This window comes from Nycticebus coucang, chromosome 7 (assembly GCF_027406575.1).
Source record: "Nycticebus coucang isolate mNycCou1 chromosome 7, mNycCou1.pri, whole genome shotgun sequence".
NCBI lineage: Eukaryota > Metazoa > Chordata > Mammalia > Primates > Lorisidae > Nycticebus > Nycticebus coucang.
The window spans coordinates 28,729,180-28,741,428 of record NC_069786.1 but is presented as its reverse complement, the minus strand read 5'-3'; positions in this window follow the sequence as shown (position 1 = coordinate 28,741,428).

Genomic DNA, 12,249 nt, shown 5'->3' with positions numbered 1-12,249 from the left:
GGGAATTGTGGCTCACACCTATAATCCTAGCACTCTGGCTGAGGCAAGATGATCAGGTGAATCCAGGAGGTTGAGGTTGTTGTGAACTATGATGCCATGGCACTCTACCTAGGGTGACAGAGTAAAACTCTGTCTCAATAAATAAATAAAGAAAGAAAGAAATATTTATCATGCCAAGTTGATGAGTTTTGAGGTAATTTATTATGCAGCAAAAGATAACTAATACAGATTTTATCTCTTAATAAGATTTGACTTTTCTAAAACAATAAAAATTTCATGTAGTTTTTTTAATATTAAGACATTTTTATCCTATTTATAATTACCTAAATGAGTGATTTACAACACAAACAGCCCATTGCCATTTCCTTCAGCTAAGCACTCACCTCTAGGATTTTTTTCTGATTTTGCAGACATATATTCCCATGGTTTGAATGTTTACATCCTCTTCAAAATTCATATGAGAAATCCTTACCCTCAAAATTATGGTATAAAGTGGTAGGAGGTTTTGAAAGGTGCTTAGGTCATGAGGGTGGAATACTGATGAATGGGATTACTGCCCTTCTGAAAGAGGTGTGAACGATCCTCTCAGCCCTTCCCTCCTGTGAGGTTAGAGTGAGAAGATACTGTCAATGAGTAATGGGCCCTCATCAGACACGGAATCTGCTGGTGCTCTGATCTTGGACTTCCCAGCCTCCAGAACAGTGATGAATAAAATGTCTTTTGTTTATATGCCACCAGACTATAGTATTTTGCTTCAATGGCCTGAACAGACAAAAACAAGCATGCGTGAGGTGTGGAGATTTAAAAAGAGAAAGAGTAGACTATATTACAAGTCCACCATAATCAAAACAGCATGGTATTGGCACAAAAATAGAGAGAGACACACATGGAACTGAATAGAAACCAAGAGATGAAACCAGTCTGTTATAGCCATTTGATCTTTGATAAGCCAAACGAAAACATAAACTAGGTAAACAATCTCTATTCAATTAAGTGGTGCTGGGAGAACTGGATAACCATATGTAAAAGACTGAAACTGGGCCCATAACTTTCACCACTTACAAAAATTGATTCAAGATGGATAAAAGAGTTAAATCTAAGGCATGAAACAATAAAAATTCTAGAAGAAAGTGTGAGAAAAACTCGTGAGGATATTGGCTTGGGGAAAGATTTTATGATGAAGACTTCAGTGGCAATTACAGCAACAAAAATAAACAAATAGGAATCAGTTAAACTGAAAATCTTCTGAGGGGGGAGACAAGATGGCGGACTGAAGCCAGCTTTCAACAAAGGCTCCCGTCCAGAAGGAGAGTTAAGGGACAGGAATTTAGTAAGTATCCTGGTGGACTTGAGCCGCACCAAGAGAGAAGGCTGAAGAACGCACATCAACATCGCTGAGGCAAGTTGTGATCACAAGGACGCAAACAGAAGGTAAAAAATCCACCACCAAGCGGACGGGAGTCCCCCTCCCCCATGAGACCGGCTCTAGAGCCCCACAATTGAACAAGCGGGCAGAAATTAAAGGCCCTCCCACTACACTCCACGGGAGAGACCTTCTAAAAACTGGACCTACCTCCCCTACTGGGGTGCCATGGCGTTCTCCTGCCGGACATAGGGCTGAATAAAACTTTGGGAATCCTTTGCCGGCAACCCTGAATCCCCGGCGCTCTCCTCCCGCCCACTGAGGTCTGGAGGCCTGTCCCCCAGGACTTCGGATCCTTGGGTGATTTCTCAAGGGGAGTGGACAGTCCCCGAGTTGCGACTGGTCAGCATTGACTCTGAGGTGCGCCGAGTGAGGAGAGGGCACCAGGCTGAGGAGGAGTCACGCCTCGCGGCACTTCCCTGTGGTGCAGTGCAGCAAACCTCCCCGGGCATACGGGGCCCAAGACTGAATCAGACTCTGGCCTCCCCGCTGAGAGCTGAGAACCCCTACTCTCACTCGGGGTCTGAGGGCCTATTCCCCAGGAGTTAGGCTCCTTGGGTGATTTCTCGAGGGGAGTGCACAGTGCCTGAGCTGCGTCAGGTCAGCGCTGACTCTGGGACACGTGAGCGAGGAGAGGGCACTCTGCTGAGGGGAAATCAAGCCTTGGCGGCACTTCCCTGCAGTGCAGTGCAGGATCCCTCCCCGGACCGTAGTATTGCGTAAAACTGAATGAAACTCTAGCTCCCCCCCCCACTCCCAATTGGGGTCTGGGGGCCCATCCCCCAAGAGTTCTGATTCTTGGGGGATCTCTTAAGGGGTGTGGACCCAGCACAAACTGCGGCCGCTCAGTGCTGACTCTGGGGCGCGGGAAGGAGGAGAAAAGGGTCGCCTGAGTGCCCACACCAGAGCAGCAGTTCCCTGGAGGTAGATCAACAGCCGTTTTTTCTTTAACGGCAGAACGCTCACTTCTGGATATTCTGAGGCCACACCCCCTGTCTCCCTGGGCAACCAGAGGAGGCCACCGGTGACACGGCTCACAAACCCGGAAGCCTCCAGGGCAGGGCCGCCCCAGAGAGGTGTTCAGACGCAATTCTCCAGCAGCAAAGACGTTTGAACTCAAAACAGCCCGTCTCCTGTAGGCGACGACAGGAACAGAGACAGAACCTCACAAAGTTGTCTGTTCTGTTCTGTTCTGTTAGCAGCATGCATCAGGGACGGGGCTAAGCCTGAGTGAACACCTCCTTCCCATCACCTGCATCAAACACTCAAAGATGTCAGGGCCCATCTCCTCCTGCTAGATAGTGGCAGTCTGCGGGGGCCTGGCAGACTTCCTTGCGATTTCAGGCAGGTGCAAACCCCTGGAGTGTCTGTTCACTGCAGGCAACTGGGTTAGCCATCTGCAGAGATACCAGTGACTGGGTCCGACGGAGGGGCAAAGTGGGGAAGGAGACGTCAACCTTCCCAGACTGCTCTGTTTGCTGGGTGGCTCCTCCTGACTCCACACTGCACTGGGGTGAGCTGTGTCAGAGGAGTCACCAGGCCCCTGTGATCCAGTTCCCAGAGACCTCTTGAACCCTTCCACCCGAGACAAGGGCCAATTGAGACAGTTGATTCGGACCTTTTGAACTGGGCTAATAGACTGAGGACTCTTCAGGCGGTGCCCTGGGTGTGCGATTGTAGGAAGGTTTGATTCTCCTTTTCCAACTGGGGCCAGAGGTGGGCAGGCGGGGTGACTTAATTGCTGATTTTTCCACACAGCTGAGACTTCAAGCCAGAGTAGAAGTTGCAATAGGATCGAACAGAAACCAGCTGAAAACAAGACAGAATCACTTTACTCCACCACACCAGACAGGGCCCCAGTTTCTCAGGCCACAACACTGTACGGGCCCTCGATAAAACCCCAGGGGAAAAACCAAAGGGAGTAAACCATGGGGCGGAATCAGAGGAAAAACTCTGGTAACATGAATAACCAGAATAGATCAACCCCCCCAAGAAAAGATACGGCAGATGTGATTGAAGATCCCATTCATAAACAACTGGCTGAGATGTCAGAAGTCGAATTCAGAATTTGGTTTGCAGACAAGATTAATAAAATGGAATTACGAATTCGAGGAGAAATTAAAAAATTGTCTCAAGAATTTAACGAATTTAAAGACAAAACCACCAAAGACTTAGACACACTGAAACAAGAACTTACAGCACTTAAAGATATGAAAAATACAGTAGAATCCCTCAGTAACAGAATGGAGCAAGAAGAAGAAAGGATTTCTGACATTGAAGATAAAGTCTTCGAACGCTCCCAATCTCTCAAAGAGGAAGACAAATGGAGAGCAAAAACGGATCACTCACTCAGAGAGCTCTCAGATAATTTGAAAAAAAGCAACATAAGGGTTATAGGAATTTCGGAGAATGATGAAGTGACAGCCAAGGACACAGAGGAACTTCTACATGAAATTATGAAAGAAAATTTTCCAGACATGCCTAGAGAATCTAAAATTCAGATAGCAGACAGCTTCAGAACCCCAGCACGATTCAACCCCAATAAGCCATCTCCCAGACATATCATAATTAGCTTCACTAAAGTTAACATGAAAGAGAAGATTCTCAAAGCAGCCCGGCGAAAGAAAACTATAACATACAAAGGTAAGAATATTAGAATAACTGCAGATCTCTCTGCTGAAACTTTTCAAGCAAGAAGAGGCTGGTCATCAACTTTTAATCTCCTAAAGCAAAAAAACTTTCAACCCAGGATCTTGTATCCAGCTAAACTGAGTTTCATCTATGATGGAGAAATTAAATACTTCAATGACATTCATATGTTGAAAAAATTTGCCATAAGTAAACCAGCTCTTCAGGATGTTCTCAGACCTATCCTCCACAATGACCAACCCAATCCTACACCACAAAAGTAAACTCACTCAGAAACTTCGGATCAAACTCCAACTTCCACACTGGCGAAAGGATTAAAAATGTCCACTGGACCTTTGAAAAACTCGATACCCAAAATTCCACCAGACTTATCAATACTCTCCATCAATGTGAATGGCTTAAACTGTCCTCTAAAGAGGCATAGGTTAGCTGACTGGATACAAAAACTCAAGCCAGATATTTGTTGCATACAAGAGTCACATCTCAACTTAAAAGACAAATACAGACTCAGGGTGAAAGGATGGTCATCCATATTTCAGGCAAATGGTAATCAGAAAAAAGCAGGTGTTGCAATTTTATTTGCAGATACAGTAGGCTTTAAACCATCAAAAGTAAGGAAGACAAGAATGGTCACTTCATATTTGTTAAGGGTAATACTCAATATGACGAGATCTCAATTATTAATATCTATGCACCCAACCAGAATGCACCTCAATTTATAAGAGAAACTCTAACAGACATGAGTAACTTGATTTCCTCCAGCTCCATAATCGTTGGAGATTTCAACACTCCCTTGGCAGTGTTGGATCGATCCTCCAGAAAGAAGCTGAGCAAAGAAATCTTAGATTTAAACCTAACCATCCAATATTTAGATTTAGCAGACATCTACAGAACATTTCATCCCAACAAAACTGAATACACATACTTCTCATCAGCCCACGGAACTTACTCCAAAATTGATCACATTTTAGGTCACAAGTCTAACCTCAGTAAATTTAAAGGAATACAAATTATTCCATGCATCTTCTCGGACCATCATGGAATAAAACTTGAATTGAGTAACAACAGGAATCTGCATACCCATACAAAAACATGGAAGTTAAATAACCTTATGCTGAATGATAGCTGGGTCAGAGATGAGATTAAGAAAGAAATCACCAATTTTTTGGAACAAAATGACAATGAAGACACAAGCTATCAGAACCTCTGGGACACTGCAAAGGCAGTTCTAAGAGGGAAATTTAAAGCAAAGCACTGCAAGCATGTCACCTTCCAAGACTTAGCCAGAATCAAGTGGAAATGTTGAACAGGCCAATATCAAGTTCTGAAATAGCATCAACCACACAAAACCTCCCTAAAAAGAAAAGCCCAGGACTATATGGCTTCACGTCAGAATTCTACCAAACCTTTAAAGAGGAACTAGTACCTATATTACTCAACCTGTTCCAAAATGTAGAAAAAGAAGGAAGACTACCCAACATGTTCTATGAAGCAAACATCACCCTGATCCCCAAACCAGGAAAAGACCCAACAAGAAAAGAAAATTATAGACCGATATCACTAATGAATATAGATGCAAAAATATTCAACAAGATCCTAACAAACAGAATCCAACAACACATCAAACAAATTATACATCATGACCAAGTTGGTTTTATCCCAGGGTCTCAAGGCTGGTTCAATATACGTAAATCTATAAATGTAATTCAGCACATAAACAAATTAAAAAACAAAGACCATATGATTCTCTCAATTGATGCAGAAAAAGCTTTTGATAATATCCAGCATCCCTTCATGATCAGAACACTCAAGAAAATTGGTCTAGAAGGGACTTTTCTTAAACTGATAGAGGCTATCTACAGCAAACCCACAGCCAATATCATATTGAATGGAGTTAAATTGGAATCATTTCCACTCAGATCAGGAACCAGACAAGGCTGCCCATTGTCTCCATTGCTTTTCAACATTGTAATGGAAGTTTTAGCCACCACAATTAGGGAAGAAAAGGCGATCAAGGGTATCCATATAGGGTCAGAAGAGATCAAACTCTCGCTCTTCGCAGATGATATGATTGTGTATCTGGAAAACACTAGGGACTCTACTACAAAACTCCTAGAAGTGATCAAGGAATACAGCAACGTCTCAGGTTACAAAATCAACATTCATAAATCGGTAGCCTTTATATACACCAACAACAGTCAAATTGAAAAAGCAGTTAAGGACTCTATCCCATTCACAGTAGTGCCAAAGAAGATGAAATATTTGGGAATTTACCTAACAAAAGATGTGAAAGATCTCTATAAAGAGAACTATGAAACTCTAAGAAAAGAAATAGCTGAAAATGTTAACAAATGGAAAAACATACCATGCTCATGGCTAGGAAGAATCAACATTATCAAAATGTCCATACTACCCAAAGCAATATATAATTTCAACGCACTCCCTATTAAAGCTCCGCGGTCACATTTTAAAGATCTTGAAAAAACATTACTTCGTTTTATATGGAATCAGAAAAAACCTCGAATAGCCAAGACATTACTCAGAAATAAAAACAAAACAGGAGGAATCACACTACCAGACCTCAGACTTTACTACAAATCGATAGTGATCAAAACAGCATGGTATTGGCACAAAAACAGAGAAGTAGATATCTGGAACAGAATAGAGAACCAAGAGATGAATCCAGCTACTTACTGCTATTTGATTTTTGACAAGCCAATTAAAAACATTCAGTGGGGAAAAGATTCCCTATTTAACAAATGGTGCTGGGTGAACTGGCTGGCAACCTGCAGAAGACTGAAATTGGACCCACACCTTTCACCATTAACTAAGATAGACTCTCATTGGATTAAAGATTTAAACTTAAGACATGAAACTATAAAAATACTAGAGGAGAATGCAGGGAAAACCCTTGAAGAAATTGGTCTGGGTGAGTATTTCATGAGGAGAACCCCCCGGGCAATTGAAGCAGCTTCAAAAATACACTACTGGGACTTGATCAAACCAAAAAGCTTCTGCACAGCTAAGAACACAGTAAGCAGAGCAAGCAGGCAGCCCTCAGAATGGGAGAAGATATTTGCAGGGTATAACTCTGACAAAGGTTTAATAACCAGAATCCACAGAGAACTCAAACGCATCAGCAAGAAAAAAACAAGGGATCCCATCGCAGGCTGGGCAAGGGATTTGAAGAGAAACTTCTCTGAAGAAGACAGGCGCACAGCCTTCAGACATATGAAAAAATGCTCATCATCTTTAATCATCAGAGAAATGCAAATCAAAACTACTTTGAGATATCATCTAACTCCAATGAGACTAGCCTATATCACAAAATCTCAAGACCAGAGATGTTGGCGTGGATGCGGAGAAAAGGGAACACTTCTGCACTGCTGGTGGGAATGCAAATTAATACATTCCTTTTGGAAAGATATATGGAGAACACTCAGAGATCTAAAAATAGATCTGCCATTCAATCCTGTAATTCCTCTGCTGGGCATATACCCAGAAGACCAAAAATCACAACATAACAAAGATATTTGTACCAGAATGTTTATTGCAGCCCAATTCATAATAGCTAAGTCATGGAAAAAGCCCAAGTGCCCATCGATCCACGAATGGATTAATAAATTGTGGTATATGTATACCATGGAATACTATGCAGCCTTAAAGAAATATGGAGACTTTACCTCTTTCATGTTTACATGGATGGAGCTGGAACATATTCTTCTTAGTAAAGTATCCCAAGAATGGAAGAAAAAATACCCAATGTACACAGCCCTACTATGAAACTAATTTGGGACTCTCACATGAAAGCTATAACCCAGCTACAACTTAGCAATAGGGGGAAGTGGGAAAGGGGGGGTGGGTAGAGGGAGGGGAATCGGTGGGATCACACCTGTGGTGCATATTACAGGGGTATTTGCGAAACTTGGTAAATGTAGAATGTAAATGTTTTGGCACAGTAACTGAGATAATGCCGGAAAGGCTATGTTAACCACTGTGATCAAAATGTGTCAAATGGTTTATGAAGTGAGTGTATGATGCCCCATAATCATATCATTGTATACAGTTATGATTTAATAAAAAAATTTTAAAAAAAATAAATAAATAAATAAATTGTGGTATATGTATACCATGGAATACTATGCAGCATTAAAAAATGGAGACTTTACCTCCTTTATGTTTACATGGATGGAGCTGGAAAATATTCTTAGTAAAGTATCTCAGGAATGGAAAAAATATATATCCAATGTACTCAGTACTACTGTGAAACCAATTTATAATAACTTACACTTGCATATGAAAAATGAAACACAAGTATAGCCTAGGATGAAGGAGGGAAGGGGAGGGAGAGGGGAGGGGAGGAGGCTGGGTTGATAGAGGGAGGGATAGTAGGGGGACCACCCCTATGGGGCATATTGCAAATACAACGTGGATCTATCAGGTGTAGAACACAAATGTCTTAATGCTGTAATTGGGTAAATGAGGTGAAAGCTATGTTGATTAGTAGGATGTAAGCACTCCAATTTGTACAAATAATCGACGCATTGAATCCCATAACGGCATAAATGTATTCATGATCTATGTACAAATGACTTAATAAAAAAAATAAAGAAAGAAAAAAAAACTGAAAATCTTCTGCACAGCTAAGGACAAAACAATCAAACCAAATAGACAACCTTCATAATGGAAAAGATATTTGCATGTTATGAATCTGACATAGAGAACTCAAATTAATCAACAAAAAAAGAGCAAATAATCCCATCTGCCAGTGGGCAAAAGATATGAACAGAGGAAGACAGACAAATAGCTAAGAAACATGAAACATGAAAAAATGTTCATCATCCCTAATCATCAGAGAAATGCAAATCAAAACCACCCTGAGATATCACCTAACCCTGGTAAGATTAGCCCACATCTCAAAATCCCAAAATTGCCAATGCTAGATGGAGAGAAGGGAATGCTTTTACACTATTGGTGGGACTGCAAACTAATACAGTCTCTTTAGAAAGAAATATGGAGACCCCTTAAAGAAATCAAATTAGACCTCCCATTTGTCCCTGTAATCCCACTACTAAGCATCTACCTAGAAGGAAAAAAAATCCTTGTATAATAAAAATATGTGCACTAGATTGTTTAGCACAGCTCAATTTACAAATCACCAAGATATGGAAACAACATAAATGCCCATCAACCCGGGAATGGATTAACAAACTATGGTATATGTATACCATGGAATACTATTCTGCCATAAAAAGATGGTACCTTTACATCTTTGGTATTAACATGGATGGAGTTGAAACACATTCTTCTTAGGAAAGTATCACAAGGATGGAAAAGCAAATATCCAGTGTACTCAATATTAATATGAAGCCAGTACATAATGTAATTCACACCCACATAGCAGAAAAACTCATTTTAATTCGAGTTGAGAGGAGGGGGAATGAGGGAGAAGGAAGAAAGGAGTAGGGGTGTTGGGGTGATCTCACTTAATGGGCACAATGTAGGGGTGTATAGAACACTTTCTGGGTGCAGGACACAACTACAAGAGGGACTCCACCTAACAAATTCAAATATTGTGACCTGGTTGTTTATACCTTCACATTAAGTTAAAATTTAAAAAAAAGAAAGAGAGAGGGAAAAAGTTACATCTGCTGCCTTTTTTGTTTTGTTTTTTTTTTCTGAGATATATTCTCACTTTGTTGCCCTCAGCAGAGTGCTATAGCTCATAGCTCACAGCAACCTCTAACTCTTGGGCTCCAGTGATCTCTTGCCTCAGTCTCCTGAGTAGCTGGGACTGTAGGCACCCACCACAACACTTGGCTATTTTTTCCTTCTTTTTTTTTTTTTTTTTAGAGACAGAGTCTCTAAAAGACTAGTCTCAAATTCCTAAGCTCAAGAGATCCTCATGCCTTGGCCTCCCAGAGTACTAGGATTGCATTTGGTTTCTAAGAGCAGATGTCCCTTGGGGAGGCATGTGAGGCAGTATAGAGTGGGGCAGACCAGCATGAAGACAACTGCAGAAGAAAATGAGAACCCAAGTGGAAGAGTTCCTGAGGCCAGCTGGGAGGTCACTGAGGGTGTATGAGTGACTCGAGATGTGATGATAGAAAAAACACACCTTATTAGCTCAATGAAACGGTCTGGGTGTTGCACTGGCTTCCAGCACTGCGAGACTAAAGGCGTTAGAGAAACTCAACCATCCCCTCCCTGTCCCACCACTCTGTTCACTTGGGTTGGCTCTACTCTCAGGCAGCCTGCAAATGTCTCTGTAATCAACTAAGATGACAGACAAAAGCTAAGTAAAAATTAAGCCTTTGTTTACTTACTGCAATGGTCTAAGTAAGATACTGGACAGGAGGAGGAGCCAGCTCCCCCAGAATTTCATCAGCCTGGAACAGCGCCTGGAGAAGGCCAGATGGGCCAGCACAGATAGACTTGCCTCCTGAAGCAATGGGCTCCTGCCCTTTCACCATCTAGGGTGAGGCCCAGGAGTGGGAAAGTGCCAGGTACTGAGTCAGAGTGAGAAGTGTCTTCAAGGTCCCCCCTTCTCCAGTGAGCAGAATTCAACAGAGGGTCCTAGGAAAGGCCTCAGCTGAATGGAGCCACCTGGGTGAAGAACACAGATAAGCATCGGCATCCCAGCCTGCCACCCTCTTCAGAGACCCCATGCGCTGGCTATGCACCAAGCATGCATAGGGAAGTCAGCTTTCCTTGTGAGGCCTGCCAGGAAAGGCTTTTGTAATCACCTGTGGTCAGGACTGAACAATCACAGGCAGGTTATTGGCCAGGAGCTGACTTTTCACTCTTCCTTTATGGTGGTGAGATGCCTGTCAGCAAGCCCAGACTTACAGCCCAGTGGGGAAGGAGTGTTCTGTCCTAATAGTTACAGCACAAATTCTGGGATTGGCTTTAATTAGACTGACTTGGGTCTTGCACCTGTTCCTGAATGAATCATTGTAGCCAAGTGGATGGAATTAACTGATTGGCCTGGACACATCTGCACATCTGGATCTGGGGCTTGGGGGCAGGATCTTCTAAAGGCACTTATACAGAGTGATGGAGGAGCACTTTTTGCTGTAATCAGGAACGGATCCTAAGCAGAACCCAGACACCCATTTTCAAGCCCTTGAGTATCAGTCAAAAGATTTATTTATTTCTTCATCAATTCAACAAATCTTTTTCTTTTTTGAGATAGGGTCTCACTCTGTCACCCAGGCTGGAGTACAGTGGCACAATCATAGATCAGTATAGTCTTGAATTTGTGGACTGAAACAATCCTCCTACCTCAGACTCCCAGTAGCTGGGTCTATAGGCATGTGCCACCATACCTGAAAAGCATCTGGCTAATTCTAGAAAATGTTTTTGTAGAGATAAGGGTCTCCCTATGTTGCCCAGGTTGATCTTCAATTCCTGGGCTCAAGAGATCCTCTTTGCCTGAGCCTCCCAAAGTGCTAAGACTATAGGCATGAGCCACTAAGTCAGTATTTACTGAACATCAGCTGTATGTCAGGCCCTGTTCTAGGCCCTAGAGAGATAGCAATGAACAAAAACATCAAGCTTAAATTCTCCTGAAGGTGACAGACAGGAGACCTATTTTGGTAAAATAATAAAAAATCAAAGCAAGAGACAAGATGGCGGACTGAAGCCAGCTTTCAACAAAGGCTCCCGTCCAGAAGGAGAGTTAAGGGACAGGAATTTAGTAAGTATGCTGGTGGACTTGAGCCTCACCAAGAGAGAAGGCTGAAGAACGCACATCAACACCGCTGAGGCAAGTTGTGATCACAAGGACGCAAACAAAAGGTACAAAATCCACCACCAAGCGGACGGGAGTCCCCCTCCCCCATGAGACCGGCTCTAGAGCCCCACAATTGAACAAGCGGGCAGAAATTAAAGGCCCTCCCACTACACTCCACGGGAGAGACCTTCTAAAAACTGGACCTACCTCCCCTACTGGGGTGCCGTGGCATTCTCCTGCCGGACATAGGGCTGAATAAAACTTTGGGAATCCTTTGCCGGCAACCCTGAATCCCAGGCGCTCCCCTCCCGCCCACTGAGGTCTGGAGGCCTGTCCCCCAGGACTTCGGATCCTTGGGTGATTTCTCAAGGGGAGTGGACAGTCCCCGAGTTGTGACTGGTCAGCATTGACTCTGAGGTGCGCCGAGTGAGGAGAGGGCACC